This window comes from Peromyscus eremicus, chromosome 13 (genome assembly GCF_949786415.1).
Source record: "Peromyscus eremicus chromosome 13, PerEre_H2_v1, whole genome shotgun sequence".
Lineage (NCBI taxonomy): Eukaryota > Metazoa > Chordata > Mammalia > Rodentia > Cricetidae > Peromyscus > Peromyscus eremicus.
The window spans coordinates 6,819,539-6,839,544 of record NC_081429.1 but is presented as its reverse complement, the minus strand read 5'-3'; positions in this window follow the sequence as shown (position 1 = coordinate 6,839,544).

Sequence of the window (20,006 nt, the reverse complement as noted above, 5' to 3'; positions counted from 1 at the left end):
ATCCCAGCCTCCACATGGGCAGCTCACAAACTCCAGTTCTAGGGGATCTGACACCAACTTCCAGCCTCCATGGGTACCAGGCATACCAGCAGCACACAGGCATACATACATAAAGGCAAAACACCTATATATATTAAATAAATAAATTAAATGAAAATATATACAAATGGGCTCTTACAGTGGTTAATTGAGGTAAATGCAGCCAAAGTTACCTGATGTTTGTCTTTTTCTTGCAACGGCACCTTTGTTTAGAAAATCCAGGGAAATCAAAGGGAGCTTGAGGGTCCACCCTGCAAACAAGTGTTCTGGTGGAAAAGATGACTAAATTTTGCAGCTTTGAAACTCTCAGGAGTATTTGGATACAGAGACAGAGGCACAAGAGACCACTGCAGGGCATGGTCGGGGAATGAACATAAATAAAATCCAAAGTGAATGAGCAGGTCTCCCTTCCCCAAGCCTCCTCTACCCTGATGCTTATAATAGGACAATACGCAAGGGTAGAGCAATCTCATGCATGCTGTCTACATTAACACAGATGCATATGAAGTTTAGGACGTTCTTACGTCATGCACAGTGCACTCACTTAGTGTCACCACTTAGAGAGCCTCCTGTTAGAACTTTGAAGTTAAGAATATGGTAGGCTTCAAAGGAGGGCTGTTGGCAGACTGCAAGGATGCAGCCGGGAACCAGGACAGGACAAGAGAGTCCAACAGTGTTCAAATCATGATTAGGACTGCTTGTGTCTGCCCTCGGTTTAGAGGCTCAATAATAAACTGCAAAGGCTTCCTAGTCGTAGACACGTGTCTACTGCCTCAGAGGGTACCTGGAGCAGTTAATTACAGTGGCAGATGCCTGCAAGAATAAGTGGGGCAGTCAGAAATGCTTGAACTAGGTGTTGGTCAAACTGTTTGGTGGCTCGGTGGCTGCCATCGTCAATGGTACTGGTGGCTGACACGTCGCATGTACAACATACAATGGCAGTATGTAGCTTATCTAATGTGCCTCGCAGAGCCCTCCAAGCATCCAGTAAGATGCCGTGTATGAATGTATCTCTCCAAGTGCTTCACATAAAGCTAGTGACCAATCAGAGCTCTTTTCTTCCCTCCACAGAAAGCAAAACAAGAGTTTTGATGGCGCTTGGCAACCAGCATTCACATGCCATAATTGCTCATGGGGCTACCTGGTTCCTGAATGAGGACTCCATTTCTTTCTGTCATAGTGGAAGATGGCCCCGAGTAAGGACCAACATGGAATTGTGACCAGACCCTGCTAGAGGTGGAATTTACACCACTGGGAGGTACTGGGAGACCCCATTGGTACACTAGCATTTATGTGTCTCTTCTGGGGTCCCCATAGTTCTGAGCCTGGGTGTCGTGGAATATTAGTTTAAGATGTGTTACATTTGTTTAGGCTGTGGAACATTTGCTGTGGAACATAGGCAAAGATGTGCTGCATTCTTTTATGCTGCATTTGTTTATCTCTGTGAAGCTGTGGTTCTGTGCCTGTCTAAAACACCCAATTGGTCTAATAAAGAGCTGAATGCCCGATAGCTAGGCAGGAGAGAGAAATAGGCGGGGCTGGCAGGCAGAGAGAATAAATAGAAGAGGAGGGAGGAGCAAGAAAAGGAGGAGAGGAGGATGCCAGGGGCCAGCCACCAAGCCACACAATCAGCCAGGGAGTAAGGAGAGAAAGAAATATAGAATAGAGAAAGATAAATGCCCAGAGGCAAAAGATAGATGGGATAATTTAAGTTAAGAAAAGCTGGCTATAAATAAGCCAAGCTAAGGCCTGGTGTTCATGTCTCTGTGTATTTATTTGGGAGCTGGGTGACAGGCCCCCAACAAGTAAAGAATAAAAAAATAATAATAAAACCAACTATACCTGGGGTCCCAGAACAGCAGCTCCTAGAATGGGGACAAAAGACAGAGATCTATGTGGGTCTGAGGCTGCAAGCTCAGGACACTGTCCTGAAAAGACTTGAAAGTTCAGTGGTTTGAGTGATGTGGGGCACTAGGGGATCAACTACTGATGTCTGTCACTGGCTTGGGAAGAAATCTGGAGCACAGTACAGCCTTTTAGACTCCTTGTCCATATTGCAAGACCTGGCTCAAATGCTGTCTTAAAGCCATCCCTCAAGGCTCAGATTCCAGCATCATAGGAGCTCAATAATGATAAGATGTCCCTGCCACTGTGTATTTTAGGCAACTTATTTATTATCCAACCTTATCTTATAACCAACCCCTCTCTTTTCCTTGCTTATAAACCCCTTGGATGCAGACCCTTCTCCTACACCATCTTCATTTAGCTGCGACATCCCTTTCCTCCCTCATGGCTGAGTTCCACTTTCTGGCTTTCTTCTGGTGATGTAAACACTTGCTCAGCATGCACTGCGGACTGGAAGTGAGATCAGTTGAGACACAGTTGAGGATGGGCTCAGCTGCATGGAGCATGTGGTTCCTCATGGCATATACTCACCTCTGCTGATGACCTTCTTTGGATTTGTTGCATTATGCTCCTTAGGCTTGGCAGGGTATGACCTGGAGATAGGATGTAGCCCAAACTAAGTCTGAGGGACCAATAAGAGTCATCAATGACCATCTGAGCAGGATCTGTCTGCAGTTGTCACTGTCATTAGTGAGGGGACACTGAAGAGCTAAATTCAGAACGAAAGACCAGTGGGTGGAGAGCAGGGGGACCCAATGGCTGGGATGCTTTCAAGCTGATGATGTGGCTGATTTTTCTCAGCTCTCTGTTATTTTGTGGACCAAGTTTGAGAGGCTGGGTAGCTCTTACATCAGTAGATACTGCTGTCTCCCGGTGTAGTGTCTTAGCTGTCCAAAGGTGAGTCACAGAGTGAGACATTCACCTGTCCTGGTGGAGTGACTGATGGCTTTCTACCTGAATTCTTTCCTGGCTCTTGAGCATTTTAATGGGAATTTGTTCAGTTATTCAGGTGAGAATTTTTTTATTAGCTCTTTGAGTATTTTGTATGACGAATTTTGGCCATATCCATCCCTCTTCCCCAAATCCTATAAGACTCCCTTCTTTCTACATATACCCAACTTTGTGTCTTTAAAAAATAACCCATTAAATACAATTTGTGCTGCCTGTCTACTCTTGGGTACATGACCTTCTTCTACTGGGTTGACCCACCAGGGGCCACACCCTTAAAGAAAACTGACTCTCCCTATTCCAGGAATATCCATTGTCAAGAGCTCCTCAGTTAGGAGCGGGACTTCATGTCTACCTCCTCTCCCCATGCTGAGATTCAGTCTGACTTGACCTCACACAGGTCTTGTGCATGTTGTCATATGTGAGTTTATATGTACAGCTGCCCTGGTGTGTCCAGAAAACACAGTTTTCTTGCAGTCATCCGAAGCCTCTGGCTCCTACATTCTCCCCCATCTCTTCCACATTGATCCCTGAGTCTGGGGAGGAGGAGAAGTGTGACACAGACATGCTGTTTGGAGATGAGCTTTCTCTAGTTTTTCCATTCTCTCTACCTGACCAGTTATAGGTCTCTGTGTTAATTGTGATCTACTGCAAAAAGCAACTTTCTCGGATGAGGGTGAAGCAACGAGTATATTTACAAAGTCCCTTTCCACCAGAGAAGGGCAGAGATGCAGATGCCAATGCCGGGTTACCCAGTCCTTCCACCAAGCTGTGCACAGCAATCTTTGTAACATATGCACTTTCCTGTTCACTAAGGAATGTTAAGCTCCAAAGTGGTGGAGGCAAGGTTTCCAGTCTTATGTCCCTAGGTCAGGTAAGACCCTCCAGGTGCCCCTGGGTCAGGGAGGGCCCTCCTCACACCCCTGGGTCAGGCAAGGCCCCACTCTGGACAAGCTCTGGGTTAAATATTTTCTCTCTTGCCCTTCAGTCCCCACCTTTGCTTCTGAGAATGACTTCACTTCCCACAGTTAATGAAGAACTGTGTGAAAATCCTCTTGTTTCTTGTGTTGGTAATGGGAAGGCGGTGGTCTATGTGTGGAACTAGGGGCTTGACTTTCTGTGGAGACTCATCAAGTAGGCCGACAAGTTTCCCAGCTGCCCCAGCCAGATCCATCAGTCTCAGGCATTAAGAACAGCTGGAAGGCCGTGTGCTGCTGAGCATGGCAGACGCCCACTCAGCAGCTGTGCCCTCCCTCACAGCACCTGTCATCTCTTGACTTAGACTTCCCCTTTATCTGTGGGTTCTGTTGAGTAGGGGACAAACCTGGAAGGGCTACCCCATGTGTTCTCAAAACCACTACCACGCCACATCGCAATTCTGCAGCAAGCTCAAGATGTAGCCTGGCCCGTTGGGGAATAATTATATCTTTAATTTCATTTGCAGCTATCAGAAGAGTTAAGAAAAAGCCCCATGACCACTGGCTAAAAAGATAACGGGAGTTACACACTTGTCTCGGAAATCAGTGTTTGCAGAACTGTGTCTCGCTCTGACCACTTCCTGCTACTGCGCTCTCTGCTCCGCTTCCTGGCCTCCATGCTGCTATCTGCTCAGCCACACCATGCCCTCCTCACCACAGTGGCTGAGCCCTCTGAAACGGTGGACAAAACACACCCTGCCTCCTTCAAGCTGTTCATTTGTCCAACAACAGTGAGGAATGCAACTAATGCATCCACTGTGCACGGCATTCACCACATACATCCGTGTTTCCTGGTTTTCTGAACAAGAGCTGGATGGAGTGTGCAGAGCTTGAAGGAGGTGAGGCACAGGAAGAGAAGCTACAGCATCGCAATGATGGAGGCTTCTGAGGGGGCTACAAAAGTTTCTCTTCAGTCCTTCTCAACTCCCACTCTCCTTTCTCTTTCTCATAACTTAGTGGCAGTCTCTAGTCATTAATACATACCTTCCCCCTCTTTATATACTACAACCCTGCAGGTTCTTCAGGCCCCCAGAGCTTCCTCTCAATGATAGAAAATGTCTGGTGGAGCTTGGGAAGTTTCTGAACCAAAATGAATTCAGAATCAAATGTGAAATGAACAGGAGGCATTTTCAGCTGCGTTTTCCCCAGGTTGCACCACACGGCTTCACCGAAAGCTTGCTCCTGAACCCACAACTCACTTGACCCTGCCCTGAACAGGCTCTCATGCCACTCGTGAGGCTTCTGTGTGCTCTGAAGTGCGGCATCATTACTGTGAGAAGTTTTCTGCTTTTGTAGACACATATGGTTTCTTTATGGAAAACAAAGATTTTCCTGGGCACGTAAGCATCAGACGCAGCTTCGGAGTGTGTTGTGGTAGAATGTTTGATTCTAAGCACTGCTGTTTGAGTTGCTGCCTTGAGGTCCCTGAGGAATTGGTCCGTGAGTTTTGACATGGGATGAGGACAGAATTTCTAGGCACTTCTGACACGGCTCTGATGTTTTTCTGCCATGTTGTACTGTGTAGTCAATGTTCTCAGCACTAATGATTATAAAATCAATGTTATGGCCAGCTCTGAAAATGTTGGCGATTCTCTGTGTCCCTCAGTATGAAAGAGTCAGCCAGCATTTACTTCTTTATGTAGCAGCAAATAAACACAGCCATCTCAATAGTATGCAAATTTGTGTGTATACGAAATAATTACTTATTTAAAATTTCTTTATGATGTATTACCAGCAGACATTTGATTTGTATACTCATCTACCAGGATCCCATAAAAATTTCTCAGGTGAAAGGGCTCTGGTTGGGAGAGTGTTTGTCCAGCACACACTAAGTCCTGGGCTTGATCAAGAGTCCTGCATTAACCCAGACATGGTAGCATAAGCTGTAATTGCAGGAGGAAGCTCAGAAGTTCAAAGACATGTCTGTCCTGTTACATTATGAGTTCAAGGTCAGCCTGGGCTAGATGAGATCCTGTCTCACATAAGATGAAAAATAAAATAAAATAAAAATCTGCCTTTCACAAATGAATAGAGGCCAGGAAGGAGCAGGCCTCTGAAGCCCTGACTGAGTAGACCATTTCAGGAGAGCCTGTTACCATGACGCATATTCTCAGCTCCTCATGGAACTCAACTATATACAAACAAGATGATATTAGCATATCAGATAGTGGCATCATCTTCTGATGTGGGAACAACTTCGAAACTCAGTGCGGCAGGAAGCCTCTGGGTCTGATTCTGCAATTCCTCCATAGCAGCTTCCCGGATTTCAGAGCTCACGAATCCAATGGCAGGCACTGGGAAGAGGCTCATCCACAGAAATAAGAGACTCCTTATGAGGCCGATTGCCACGTGTCATGTAGTCCAGGACGTCTACTGATAATCTCAAGTAAGATTCCCATTTTATCAGCGGTAGAATATGCGAGGACGTGGGAAAGAGGAGGGATTCAGTGGGTGTTTGCCGAGTGTCAGGATGGCTTTCTAGATTACAAAGTTGTCACGTGGGAAAGCCTCGGAGACTCACCCTGAACTTGTCTCCATGCCTGTCTGCTGCAGCCTCTAATTCGGGGTGTCCCCGGCAATGCTGCTTCGAGTTTTCCCAAAGTTGTAGATTTAGCTCAATTGTGGGTACCACAATGAGTCATTGTTCCCCAGCCACTCTTCTCCTACCCTCTGACCCTTCCTCCTGGGGTGAGTGCGCATTTTCCCAAACTCCTAATGGACAGGACCTCACTAACAATGGCCCTGCATGTAGCTAACACTTGTGGGGTGAAATAGGGGCTCCTTTGTTGCTGAAGGTAGGGAGAAGGGCATAAATTAACCCAATCTTTACATTCTCGTGAAAAACATGCAGACTTTTTAAAGAGAACAAAATTCAATTTCGTATTCCATTTTAAAAAGAATTCCTCACACGCAAACCACCGTGACAATATTAAAGGAAATTCAACTAACAGCCATGCCCACAGTCCTTCCATCCTGACAAATGTAATCATTTCTGTTTGCCACGTTTCTCTCTAATCCTTAACCCCCACACCCCCAAAGTTTCCCCTCCGTTGTCAGCAAAGTGCCACCGGCTTTTAGAAGAGTCACATTGTGATGGAGATGTCTCTTTTAGATAGTTATGTACCATTATTAAAGATTCAAAATACCATTAATTTTCTTCAAGCTCCATTATGTTTATCATCTATCACAGCGACAGCGCATTAATCACGTCCTCAGTGCCTCGGGAGCGAGGATGAACTCTGCTTCTCCTAGGACTCGGACCAGGGCACCCACAAAGGCAGCCGTTTTGCCAGCTGCTGACCCCGGGAGCAACGGGGTCTTGAATGGTCTCCTCTGAGGTGGAGACTCTCCTTTAGACGGTGAAATGAAAGGCTAGGGGGCTTGGGGGAACAAAGAAGAAATGATCCCATTCTCCCACAGTCTCCGAAAGAAGGGCAGTTGTGGATACAGCTGCCTTTACATAGCAGCCAGGAGAACACAGAATGGGCGAGCCTTGACTGTCCCACGGTGTCCCACGGTGTCCCACGGTGTCCCACGTCTGGGCTGACAGCTGTGCCGGAGCAGGGTGGGGCTCAGGTTATAGACTGGGTGGAAGCCCGGGTGCTGGCATCATCCTACCAGGGCATGCCATATGGGAACGTGAGCTTGGGATTAGCTATGTACCAAGCTGGCATTGACTCTTACAGTTTATAACGAGGTATCAAGGGAGCTGTGTGACCTTTCTGATGTGGATGCTCGTTTCCTCTTGTCTGAAACAGAAATCACGCCAAGCATTTATGAAGTAGGTACTTTTGAGCTCAACTCTAGATGCTAGCATCTTAGTTTTTCCCTGTGACTGTAATAAAAGCCTCGGGCAAAAGCAAATTAGGGGAGAAATCAGGGTACAGTCCATCATGGTGGGAGGTGGAGGCAGAAGGAGCCAGAAGCAGCCGGTCACATCACCTCTGCAGTCAGAAGAGCAATGAATGCATATTAGTGCTCATCTGCATTCTCTGTATAGTCCAGGATCCCAGCCAGGGAATGGTACCCTCCGCAGTGGGCAGGTCTTCACAAACTAATTAGTTCCCCACAGCTATACATGGAAGCCCTTCTCCTAGGTGATTGTAGATTCTATCAAGTTGACAATTAACACTGGGCATCATACCCAGAATATAATGTAAAATGCGAGTGGGAGAGCACAAAGATGGCAGTCTGGTCCTCACCCTGTAAAATTAAATTATGTCCAGTGAGGTTGAAGGAGCAGAGCTTCGTATTCAAAGGGTGGTGAGTGGGATCTTGAATTTGTCACAGCTAGCTACAGGAGGGACTGGAAGGACCAGCATCCCCAACAGAGGGAACAGAGAGTACAGGGTCTTCATGCTAAAGGGAGCATGGTGACAAGAAAGTATGAGCCACGGATGTCCAGGGATGAAGTGGGGCACTGTGGGAGATGCGGCTGAAGGGAAGAGAGCCCTTGGCAAGGGACTGCTCTACAATGATCCGTTCCAAAACCCAACTCTACTAGACTAGGCTGGCAAAGCACTCTGGGAGTGTCTGTGAGAGACTGGTATTTTAACCAGTGAATGAACATGGGAAGCTCCACCCTCACCCTGTATGGAAAGTGCCATCTCATTGTTTGTGGGTCTGGATAGAATGAAGAAGCAAAGGAACAGGGCACCTTGGACATTAGAAGCCCAGCTTCTGACCTCACACTTCCGGACTTGAAGCACTTCCCCCAATCCTTCCATTCTACTACCTGGTCCCAGGCCTCAGCCTTATACTGAGAGCTGCGTTCTCCACCTCCCTGTTCATTAGGCTTTCAGCCTTGAGCTGAGCCATGCTGCAACTTCCTGGCTCTTCAGATAGCAGGGGGGCTTGTTGTGGGGCTTCTCAGAATCCACAGCTGTGCCATCAAATTCTTCTGATACCCTCCCATTATATATTCCCATTATCTTTATATATGCATATGTCTACCTGCCCATGCCCATGTTCTTGTGTGTATACATGCATGTATTTGTCCATGTAGCATTGGAAACCCTGACTAATCCATCCTCTAAGATTAAGAAGGAGCCACAAAAGGGTACTATAGAGATAACATATGGAGGCGTAGACACAGAAAAGCCACTCTGACTGCAGGTGGGATGCTCTTCCATGTGAGCATAGGTTGATATAGAAGCCTGTGAGTCTCCAGAGAACTCAACTGGCTTGCCCTAGCTTGGAGTGTGGCTGTCTCATGCCTGGAATGGAGCAAGTACTGACTGCATACTTTCCTCAGTGACTGGATGACCAAAGGCGGTCACCATGGAGACAGATGATAGGAATATTAGAAGACAAGACTGATGTTTGCCACTGCTTGATCCAGAAGAGTCGCCATCTAGTCAGTTGTGTTGATAACAGCTGGGAGCCCATATGCAAGTTCGGGTAGTGCCTTCAGACAATATGACTGGGCCCACTGACTCTATTCATGACTCTGTGAAACGTGAACATGGCTATCCCAGTGAGCACACAGAGGTCACATGTGAGCTCACAGAGGTCATATGTGAGCAGAGCCTAGTCCTGGACACATATTCTAAGCCCTGCTTCCTGGCTGAGCTGAGTCCACAGCCAGTGTGGGGTCACTACAAAGTCACATGTGGCTGTGAAGGTTTGAGATGTGCACAAGGAGCCACTTGTGCATTGGGGCACACTGCAAGCTAGATATCCTCTCCCTATGCTTACCTCCTGTGTAAGAGATTTATTTTATTTTTAATGATGTGTAAATGTGGCAGTTTGAATGAGAATGGCCTCCACATAGGCTCATATGTTTGAGTGCTTGGTTCCCAGTTGATGGAACTGTTTAGAAAGGATTAGGAGGTGTGGACTTGTTGGAGGAGGCGTTGGGAGAGGGGCTTTGAGGTTCTATTGCATTGCCTCTTGCTTGTAAGCTGAGATGTGTGCCATCAATCAGCTCCATGTCTGCCTGCTGCCACGTTCCCTGCCATGATGGTTATGGACTCTAGCCTGTCTGCAACTGTGAGCCCCAAATTAATAGTTATAGTTGTCCTGGTCATTAGAAAAGTAACTAAGACAGTATATATACTACATGGTACGCAGATCTGTGCACATGAGTCTGGGTTCCCACAGAGGCCAGAAGAGGGCATCAAGGCTCCTGGAGCTGGAGTTACAAGCAGTCCTGAGCCACCCAAGATGAGTGCTAGAAACTGAATTTAGACTCTGGAAGAGTAGCCAGTGCTCTTGACCACTGAACCCTTTTCAGTGGCTGCCTCACACTGTCTTTTCAAATCAAGGGTTAAGTGTTCATTTTTCTCTCCTCTTTCCCTGGAGTCTTTCACTGTTCACCCTGCCCCCACTGTAGCTCAGACAATGTAAGTTCAACATTTAATTCCAAAACAAGATCTCTTAAGAAAGCTGGGCGGTGGTGGCACATGCCTTTAATTCCAGCACTCTGGAGGCAGGGGCAGGTAGACCTCTGAGTTCAAGGCCAGCCTGTTCTACAGAGTGAGTTCCAGAACAGCCAGGGCTATCTCTCCTGTCTTAAAAAACTGAGGGATTGTGCAGGGGAGGAGGGGAGAGCCGGTAAGAATGGGGAAGGGGCATTTAGCTTGCCATGAGACACAACACACAAGCGGCTCCCATCTCTATAGATAAAGCAAACAGCAAGAGAAACAGAAATGGCCTGCTGTTTATAGTCCACATCCCTCCTTAGGATGCACTTAACCTTGAGCTCGATCCATTCATTCTCCAGAGCCCTGGATCAAGTCCCTTCTGCAATAAATCATCATGAACTTCCTGTGTGTGGAGAAGCATCCTGTAGGTGATCATGCTGAACAACATCCTATTCCACTCTCTGGTTCCTCCTTGGTCATGGTCTGCGGACCTGTTACAAAAACTTCTTCATGACCAGGGTGTTCAGACTGAGCCTTTGGCTCGCACCCCTGCAAAGCATTCTTTCTTATTGGTCAGTTTCCAAAATTCACGTATGATCCATATAACAAAACCAAAAAACCAAAGCAGATACAAACTCTAAAGCACTTGACACACCACATGTGGGTAGTATTCTAAGGGTGTGGTTCACGGAAACTTAGATTTTGTATGGTCCTGCCACAGGGTTCTTCAGTTGTACAATGGAATCCTCTTAAGTGAGCTTTGAAAGATAAAGCCATACCTTGTACGAAGACTGTGTACTTGGTAAAAAGAAGGAGGAAGAGGCAGAGAAGGAGGAGGAGAAGGGAGAGGAGGAGGAGGAGGGGGAGGAGGAGAAGAAGAAGAAGGAGAAGGAGAAGGAGAAGGAGAAGGAAGGAGAAGGAGAAGGAGAAGGAGAAGGAGAAGGAGAAGGAGAAGGAGAAGGAGGAGAAGAAGAAGACAACTTTGAAAATGAGCCCAAATACTATTTCCTTGAACGTGTACTCATGGCCCTGGCTTGCAATGTTAACAAATGCTGCACTCACATGTTACAAATGTACCTGCAGTGAAAGCTTCCATTTGGGGTTTACAGGAACATGAACTTACGAGGAGTCCTGCCTGGAGGAGGCAGCCACAGCAAGGTGTGCGATGAGGCAGGGGACCACTAAGGACTTCTGGGTCTGCCCTCGCCTTACTTTGAACAGTGTTGTACAAATACATTTCCCCACTGGAGCCTGGCTCCAGGGGCTTATGTTTGGAAGACCAAAGTCCCAGGAACTTTTACTCTGCACGTGAAAAATGAATCTATTTGATGTAGAGCAGGTCCGTGACCAAGAAACAGAGCAAAGAAAACTCTGAAGCAAATGTATGATTCTGGTTTTCATGTGAAGTTTCTGGGGCATTCTTTGAAGTTTACATCTGTCGACTGGCTGCTGAGACTCAGGGTCTCAGTGTAGGAAGGGGTGTCCACACTCTGCTTTCTACATTTAAGAGACAGGGTCCTAACTGAACCTCACTGGAAGGAAATACGGGTTCTTAAAAGTAAAATATGGATACTTTACTGTATTTTTTTAAAAATGAGATCTGACAATTCCTATTGGTCCTGAGCGCTGCTCTCCAACCCTGCAACACATATACACATACACATACACACACACACATACACACACACATACACATACACACACATACACACATACACACACACACATACACATACACACACACATACACACACACATACACATACACACACACATACACATACACACACACATACACACATACACATACACATACACACACACATACACATACACACACACACATACACATACACACACACATACACACACACATACACATACACACACACATACACATACACATACACATATATGCACTTACGTGCACACATTGACACACACACACATGCACAGAGGGCCAAGGGATGCTGACTTTATCTTGTCTCTATGTGACAGTGGTGGGTTGTGTGGACATCTGTTACCTGGCATCTGGTTCATTTCATCCACACACTTGCTGAGCTGTTTCGCTTGTCCTTCAGCTGTTATATTTAAGGATCATATGTCTCCATCTCATTGAAGCAAAGTTTACTCACCCACTTCTGTTCCCATTTTTCCTTTGTGATAATAGCTTATGTCTTTGATTCCTTATCATATTTTTCAAGTGCTGGAGATAGAGCCAGGGCCTCGTGTCCATCAGGCAAACACTATCACTAAGCTACAGTCCCACTCCACTTAATCACTTTCTAATCATTTTCTTTGTAGACCAACTTCTAAAAGTTGGGGAATGAGAGTTAGAAATTGGTTGTCTTAGCACAATATTTGGAAGGTCTATGTAAATGAACAATTCTGTCCCCTGAACATTGTACACCCAGCTCTATACCCTCCACACTGCACACACAGCTCTGTCTCCTGCACACTGCATACACAGTTCTGTCCCCTGCACACTGCACACACAGCTCTGCCCCCTGCACACTGCACACACAGCTCTGCCCCCTGCACACTGCACACACAGCTCTGTCCCCTGCACACTGCATATATAGTTCTGCCCCCTGCACACTGCACACACAGTTCTGTTCCCTGCACACTGCACACACAGCTCTGCACACTTCACACTGCTCACATAGCTCTGTCCCCTGCACACTGCACACACAGCTCTGTCCCCTGCACACTGCACACACAGCTATGCACACTGTACACACAGCTCTGTACCCTGCACACTGCACACACAACTCTGTCCCCTGAACATTGTACACACAGTTCTGTACCCTCCACACTGCACACACAGCTCTGCCCCCTCCACACTGCACACACGGCTCTGCCCCCTCCACACTGCACACACGGCTCTGTCCCTTGCACACTGCACATACAGTTCTGCCCCTTGCACACTGCACACACAGTCCTGTCCACACTGTACATTCAGCTCTGTCCCCTCCACACTGCACACACAGTTCTGTACCCTCCACATTGCACACACAGTTCTGTACCCTCCACACTGCACACACAGCTCTGTCCCCTGCACACTGCACACACAACTCTGTCCCCTCCACACTGCACACACAGCTCTGTCCCCTGCACACTGCACACACAGCTCTGTCCCCTGCACACTGCACATACAGCTCTGTACCCTCCACACTGCACTCTCACCCCTGCCCCTTAGCCGTTTTCCCCTAACTCCACTAATAGCAGATGTTACTATTTAAATGATTTGTCTCATTTTAAGCTGAGAAAATTCACATGTGCTTTGGGGTTAGTTTTCGTCTGATCTTACTTTATATTTTATTTGTGTTATCTCTTATCATATTTCATGTTCCTTTGAGTGTGGCTTTATTTGTATGTTTTTGTACTTAGCCTTGATTCCTGAAGTCTTTTCAGACATGCATGCTCACTGTCAAGGGGCATCATCGGGGCCAGTCATTGCTGTGGCCACATTCATGTAAATATTTTGCCTTGCACGCTATCTGTACATCAGAGTCTAGTTCATTTCACTTTAATGGAGAGTAAAAAAAATAACATTGACACAGCCGATTTGTTATGTCTCCTTTAGTTTTGGAGAGAACAATGATATTATTTATCATTTCTTCAAAGATGGGTTCTCCTGTGCCAGTTTTCTCTACAATACATTTGTAGACTAGGCAGCTTCTTTGTTCGGGAATTATGGTAGACAGCGTGGCTGGGAGTTAGGGTTTCCTCGACCAGCCTATACTGGTCTTATTTATGTCCAATCCATCCTCTCCTTTTGTAGAGATTTGTTAATAGCACCTTGCACTGGGTCCACTCTGCCATGCACAAGTCTACACACTTGTCTTTCTTTATCCGCAACCCACTAGACTTTTTATTGCTGTGTAGAGAATATTGTGATTTTCTGGAAAAGCTAAGGTTTAATTTGTTTTCTTCTATTTGTAGAATAAAAAAAAATATGCCCACAAGGGAAGGCTGGGGATTTTATGGACTGTGGAAAACAAGGTAAAAGTTATAAATAGAGAATATGCCTGCTCTCCTTGGGGAGGACAGGGAGAGTAAGGAGCCTGGGGCCTTCAGCCTTCTTGGCACCCTTGGTACCAAACTCCCAGTGCAGGAGACACCAAACCACAGCATGGTACCTCCCTGGACTTTGGGACTTTGCTGTGTGAACCTGCACATCCCAAACCCATCTTCTTCCTTCCAATAGCTGGTTCCTGGGTATTCTTCTGTAATTAGGATTTGCTTGTGTTTGTGTCTGTGTCTATCTGTATGTGTGTGTCTCTGTCTGTGTGTCTGTCAGTGTGTGCATCTTTGTGTGTGTGTGTGTGTGTGTGTGTGTGTGTGTGTGTGTGTGCCTGTGTGTGCAAGCATAGGACAGCTTGCAGGGTTGGTTCTCACCTTCTACCATGTGAGTCCCGGGTGGAACTCAGGTCTTCGGGCTTTGTGGGAGGCACCTTTACCTGCTGAGCCATATCACCAGCCCTGGGTTTATTTCTATGTTGATTTTCTCAGTGGCTCCTACAAGTCATGCTAACACCCTTCATTAAATTTCTGTGTCCCTCCAAAGGAAAGCTAATGTTCAAGACGTTGAACTCTTACTATTTACTCTGCTATACTGCTGAAGACATTCTGTCCTTCTAAATGTTGTTACCAATTGTGTCCATTATTTGCTCTATAATTTGGTTTAATATACAGTGATGCTAACAAGGCTAATTTTCCCGACAAACTGTAGCTCACTGAGGTGGTTTGAAAGAAAATGGCCTCCGAAGGGAGTGGCACTGATGGGAGGTGTGGCCTTGTTGGAGTAGGTGTGGCCTTGTTGGAGGAAGTGTGTCACCAGGGAGGTGGGCCATTGAGGTCTCATATATGCTCAAGCCATGCCTAATGAGACAGTCTACTTCCTGTTGTCTGCATATCAACCTGCAGCAGCTACCTCTCTAGCATCATGTCTGCCTGCAGGCTACCATGTCCTGCCATGATGATAACGGACTGAACCTCTGAACTGTAAGTGAGCCACCCCAGTTAAATGTTTTCCTTTGTGAAAGTTGCGGTGGTCATGGTGTCTCTTCACAGCAATAGAAACCCTAACAAAGACACTCACCATCCCCTTCCCCTCCATTTGTTTTCCTACTGTGTGCCTCAGGTGGCCAACACCCAAAGCCTTCTCCACTGTGACAGCAAGCTACGGGCCCTGATTGGAAGTTTAGTAATGCCCTCACACTCCTTAGATTTGCTTTCCTTTTCATTAAAAACAAGGATTTCTTTAAAATCACGTCGGTGCATGTTTGCTAGAGTGAGCTATTTCTTCCCGGAGGCACGTATCACCACTTTCCTTTCCAAGTAGGAGATAGTGTAAAATTATACAGCACACACCAAGCGCTTGCTGTTATTTTACGAGTGGAAATTCTGACAGTAGCCAAAGCCTTGCCTTGGCCTCTAGTTCCATCTTAAGTCGTATTCGAGCAAGGCTGCCTCCTGCGCCCCAGTGCATGCAAATGTTCGTGCAAATGTCTTATTTTTAATGAGAAGAATTCAGACTCAATATCTGCAAGGAAAAACAAGGTTTTGGTATCTGACATTAGTGTGAGTCCTCTGGGACACTTGCAGTTCTCAACATCTGGGTATAATAAACAATCATAAGGTCTAATGACGCTCTTGCTGCTCAGCGTCCTTTTAGTAACCTGTTGGAAGAGTTTTTTTAAAAATCCAAAAAACAACAATAAAGCTTCAGAACCGTGGGTGTTGTTGGTGCCTATGTCCTGAGGATTCTCCTGAGTGGTGAGATGGGGACACACGCATGTGAGATAGAATTTCTGGCTGAGAGAGACATTGATCGCATTATGGGGGGGGATGCCTAATATACTACGTGGATATGACTCATCTTGCCTCCAGATTGTGGATTTGTGCCGCCTCTCAGAGCAGGCACCATAGACTCAGGATCTCAGGAGGATTAAAGTCCAAATGGACTCATCAGAACAGCGTAAACGAGTCACTGGTGCAACTAATGTATTAATTTTTTCTTGACATTTTAAGTATCTTTGGGTTTCTGCAGAGCTTTCAAATGTTCTGGATAACATGAGCAGGCATTCCACCAGTGCAGGCCTGAGACAAGGTCATAACTTACTCTGGAAATTGACCAAAACAAAGATACGTTTCTGCAGAAGGTGTGGAACGACTCCCCTCCCTCTTCTTCGGCTTTTGGGCTGGGTCTGTGTTATCTGTGCAGTGGAAAAGTAAGGATTGACAGATGGGGCATTGTGGACATCCCCACTTCCTCAGCAGACCTGTACCATGCTCCCCACCTTTACCAAAACCTGCTTCCTTCCTCAGGGACACTAGGAAGCTGTCCAGATAATTATTTCATGGATTTGGGTCAAGACCTTTTCAAGGCTCCCTAAATGAAAAAGTAAAATATTACATTCAAATTTCTGTCTTGAAAATATACATATATATATTTTTTACTTCCAATAGTTCCACTGGACAAATGCAGCATGCTTGAGTTTCTCCCTAACTGAGGAAGATTCACAGGGAATAAAAAGTAGAGATGTTTGCTTCCATTCTTAAGGGCATTCAAGGCACAAAATGCTCCTAATTAAAAATTAGCTGATATTAGAGGATAATGTCTGTGATTAAAAAAACTACAAAGAATGTGAGTTGCTGTTTCCAAGGGAACATCTCATGATTGTCCTTCTAGATCAAAGGTTCCAGCTCTGTGTGGGTTTAACCTGGGTGTTTTCTGACAGACCCACACAGGGCACAATCCCCAAACAGGTTAAGGAACTGTGGCAACAGGGGTCATGAACCTCTGGCTATTGATTGTGCCCTCAGGAGGTCTCTTTGGCACTTGGAAGTGGTGGTGGGGGATCACAACAAGAGCCCCAATGCCGGCAGACCCCGGCCCCCCGAAATGACCCCAGGGAGCATTGGGCATGGCGACAAGTTGGAAGCCCACACTGTCCCAGACAGAGCCACTTCTGCACTGCTCTGACAGCCCTAGACACAAAGGTTCCGGCGTGAGAAAGAAGGGAGCCGGAAGCTGGGAACCCCTTAATAACTGCTCCTATCTGGGGACACAAGTGGCCGCTTTATTGGGGGGCCCTTTATTATATGCCTTCTGAGGTGGGGTATAAGGGCAGTCCTGCTGCCAGCATGTGTCCAGCCGTTCACATCTGGGTCTCCTGTTATACCCGTCCTTGGCCTGTGCACCTGCTAGATGCCGAGAAGTTATTTCCCAATCCCTGTCTCTATGGTCCAGGGCTAAAGAGTTTGCAGAGGGTGTGGGGACTAACATAGTCCTCCCTTAGAGAGCAAACAGAACTTGATGAAATATCAGCCTGGCATTCTGGGTTCAAGATGGATTCCATGGGAACATACACCTTCCCACAAGGACAGCCTGCCTGGCACACTGTAGTCTGGAGTGGTCACATCACCACCGCAGTGAGATCTGAGGGCACTCTTTGAAGAAAGAAACTGTGTAAGCTGAAAAGCATGCTTTCTAACTTTTATTAATTTGTGTTTGTGTGTGTCCATGTGTCGATGTGTGTGTGTGTGTGTGTGTGTGTGTGTGTGTGTGTCTGTGTGTGTGAGTGTACGTGTGTGTGTGTGTGTGTGTGTGTGTGTGTGTGTGTGTGTGTGTGAGCCAGAGGTCAACCTCAGATTGTCTTTCCTTAGGTCTCATGCACTTTGTTGAGATTGGTCCCTAACTGGCCTGGAGCTCACCACATAGGCTAGGCTGGATTGTTGGTGATCCCCAGGGATCTGCCTGTCTCCATCTCCCCAGCACTGAGACTATAGGCATGTACCATCTCCCCTGGGCTTTTTGTTTGGATTCTGGAGGCTGAACCCAGGTCCTTACACTTGTGTACTTTACTCTCAAATATTATTAAAGACCAGCCTTAATAATATTCTTCCCAGGGGCTCAGAAGAGAAGCAACGAATGGTGAGAATTATTTTTGGGAAAAGAATCTAAGTACACCAAGCTCTTTGTCCTTCTACTTTATTCCTCTGGGATAAAATCCTAGCTACACAGCTTCAGTTCTGTTCTCATGCCTAGCTCCTTTCTTGCCTGATTCCTCTCTACCTTTATCTGCTGTCCTCTCTAAATTCTATCTTACTTAGTTCTGCCCCATCTTGGTCTTTCTCATCTCGTTCTTACCCATCTGGCTCTTCCTCATCTTCCATCTTGTCCTCTAGTTCTCCATCTAGTTCTTCAGTCAAAATCCTCTCTAAGTCTCTGAGGTTTACAGTTGCATACCCATGCAATAGGCAAAGCAAGGTTGCCAGGCTTGAGTTCTTATAGGGTCAGAAAGGCAGGCAAGAGTTTTCCTCAGGCAGTGACTGTCAGGCTTTCTTTTACAACCCAAAAGGGGAGTGGTAAAGGAGGAGGTCAACTGAGAGCTAAAATTGGTTAATATATCAGAAAAAGGGAATTTATGTGCTCAAACTTCATTCCTAGAGGTGGTTAGGTAAACGTTAGGAGTCTACAATGTTAGTATAAATACCACTAAGGCTGTATAAGAAAGAAGGGTCTCAGCTTAAATTGCACAAGAAATAAAGCTATCCGCCTGATCTAGGAGATACAGGCGTTGTTTCCATAAGGGTGTTACCTTAGTTCAGGAGATCATTTGACCTTGGATGTTTGGTAGGTGTTTTAGATACATACACTGTTAGGAGTTCTTAGAAGCACACATAGCATTACAAGAAAATTATTGTAGGAATTGGCTAATATATATACAGAAGCTAAAATATCACCAAGACTTTTTAAGCCATGGCTTGACCTTCGGAAATGTCCTCGACCTTTCCAAGCAGTAACTTTTGTGACAGTAGCTGGATTCCAATACATTTTCTGCAGCTTGTAGCACTTTACTCATGAGCGGTATCACTGCCCGGTTTTGAAAGTGGAGCAGTTAGCATGAGATCTCTCCTGAGTCACACTGCATGTTGGTTCACTTTTATAATCAGAAAGTCAGACTGGAATGACTTGCATGTTGGACACAACGAAGAGAAACACGGGACTAGACAGGCCATCGTGAAGGTGTCCAGCAACACACGAAGCCAGCAAACACGAACCAACAAAACAGGCCTTTGCAACACCACCAGTCATGGCAGTTCAGTGGCAGGAAAGGGGCCATCTTGGTCTTCAACATATTCCCTCCTGGGGACACATCATGATGTTCTTGGGGCCAGGAAGGTTCCGGAGAATTGAGCAATGTTTAAGATGTGGAAGGCAGGGATAGAATGAAATGAACTGCACCTTAAGTAAACATTGATAAGACTATAAAAATAAAAATAAAAACAATGCAAAAATAAGAAGACACTGAAGAGAAAATGACAAATATCTGCAAATCTCCCAGCCCCCAACTTCAAGGAGATTCTGGCAAGGGGCAGAGTTAAGGAGAAAAAACATGCTAGCATGCTCTATACTTGTTTTCCCATTTTGTGTGCACGTGTTGGGGTGGAGGAGTAGAGGCAGTTTATAGGGATGATGATAAAAGGCGTGTATGCGGGGATTAGTCAAATGTAAGCCATACCGCTGTTGGCAAAATAAACAGAAAAGACACAAATCTCAGAAAAGACAGCAAGCAGTGCTCCAGCACTCCAGCGAAGGAAAGGGACTAAATGAGAAACACAAGGGAAATGTAAACAGCAATCACAAGCGAAGGTGGAACTAAGACCTCCCCCCAGGAGTTAATCCAATAAAATAGATGTTCAGTGCAGCTATTAAAAGGTGAAACCTCGGGCCGTATGAGAACAAGCCCAGACTTGTGTT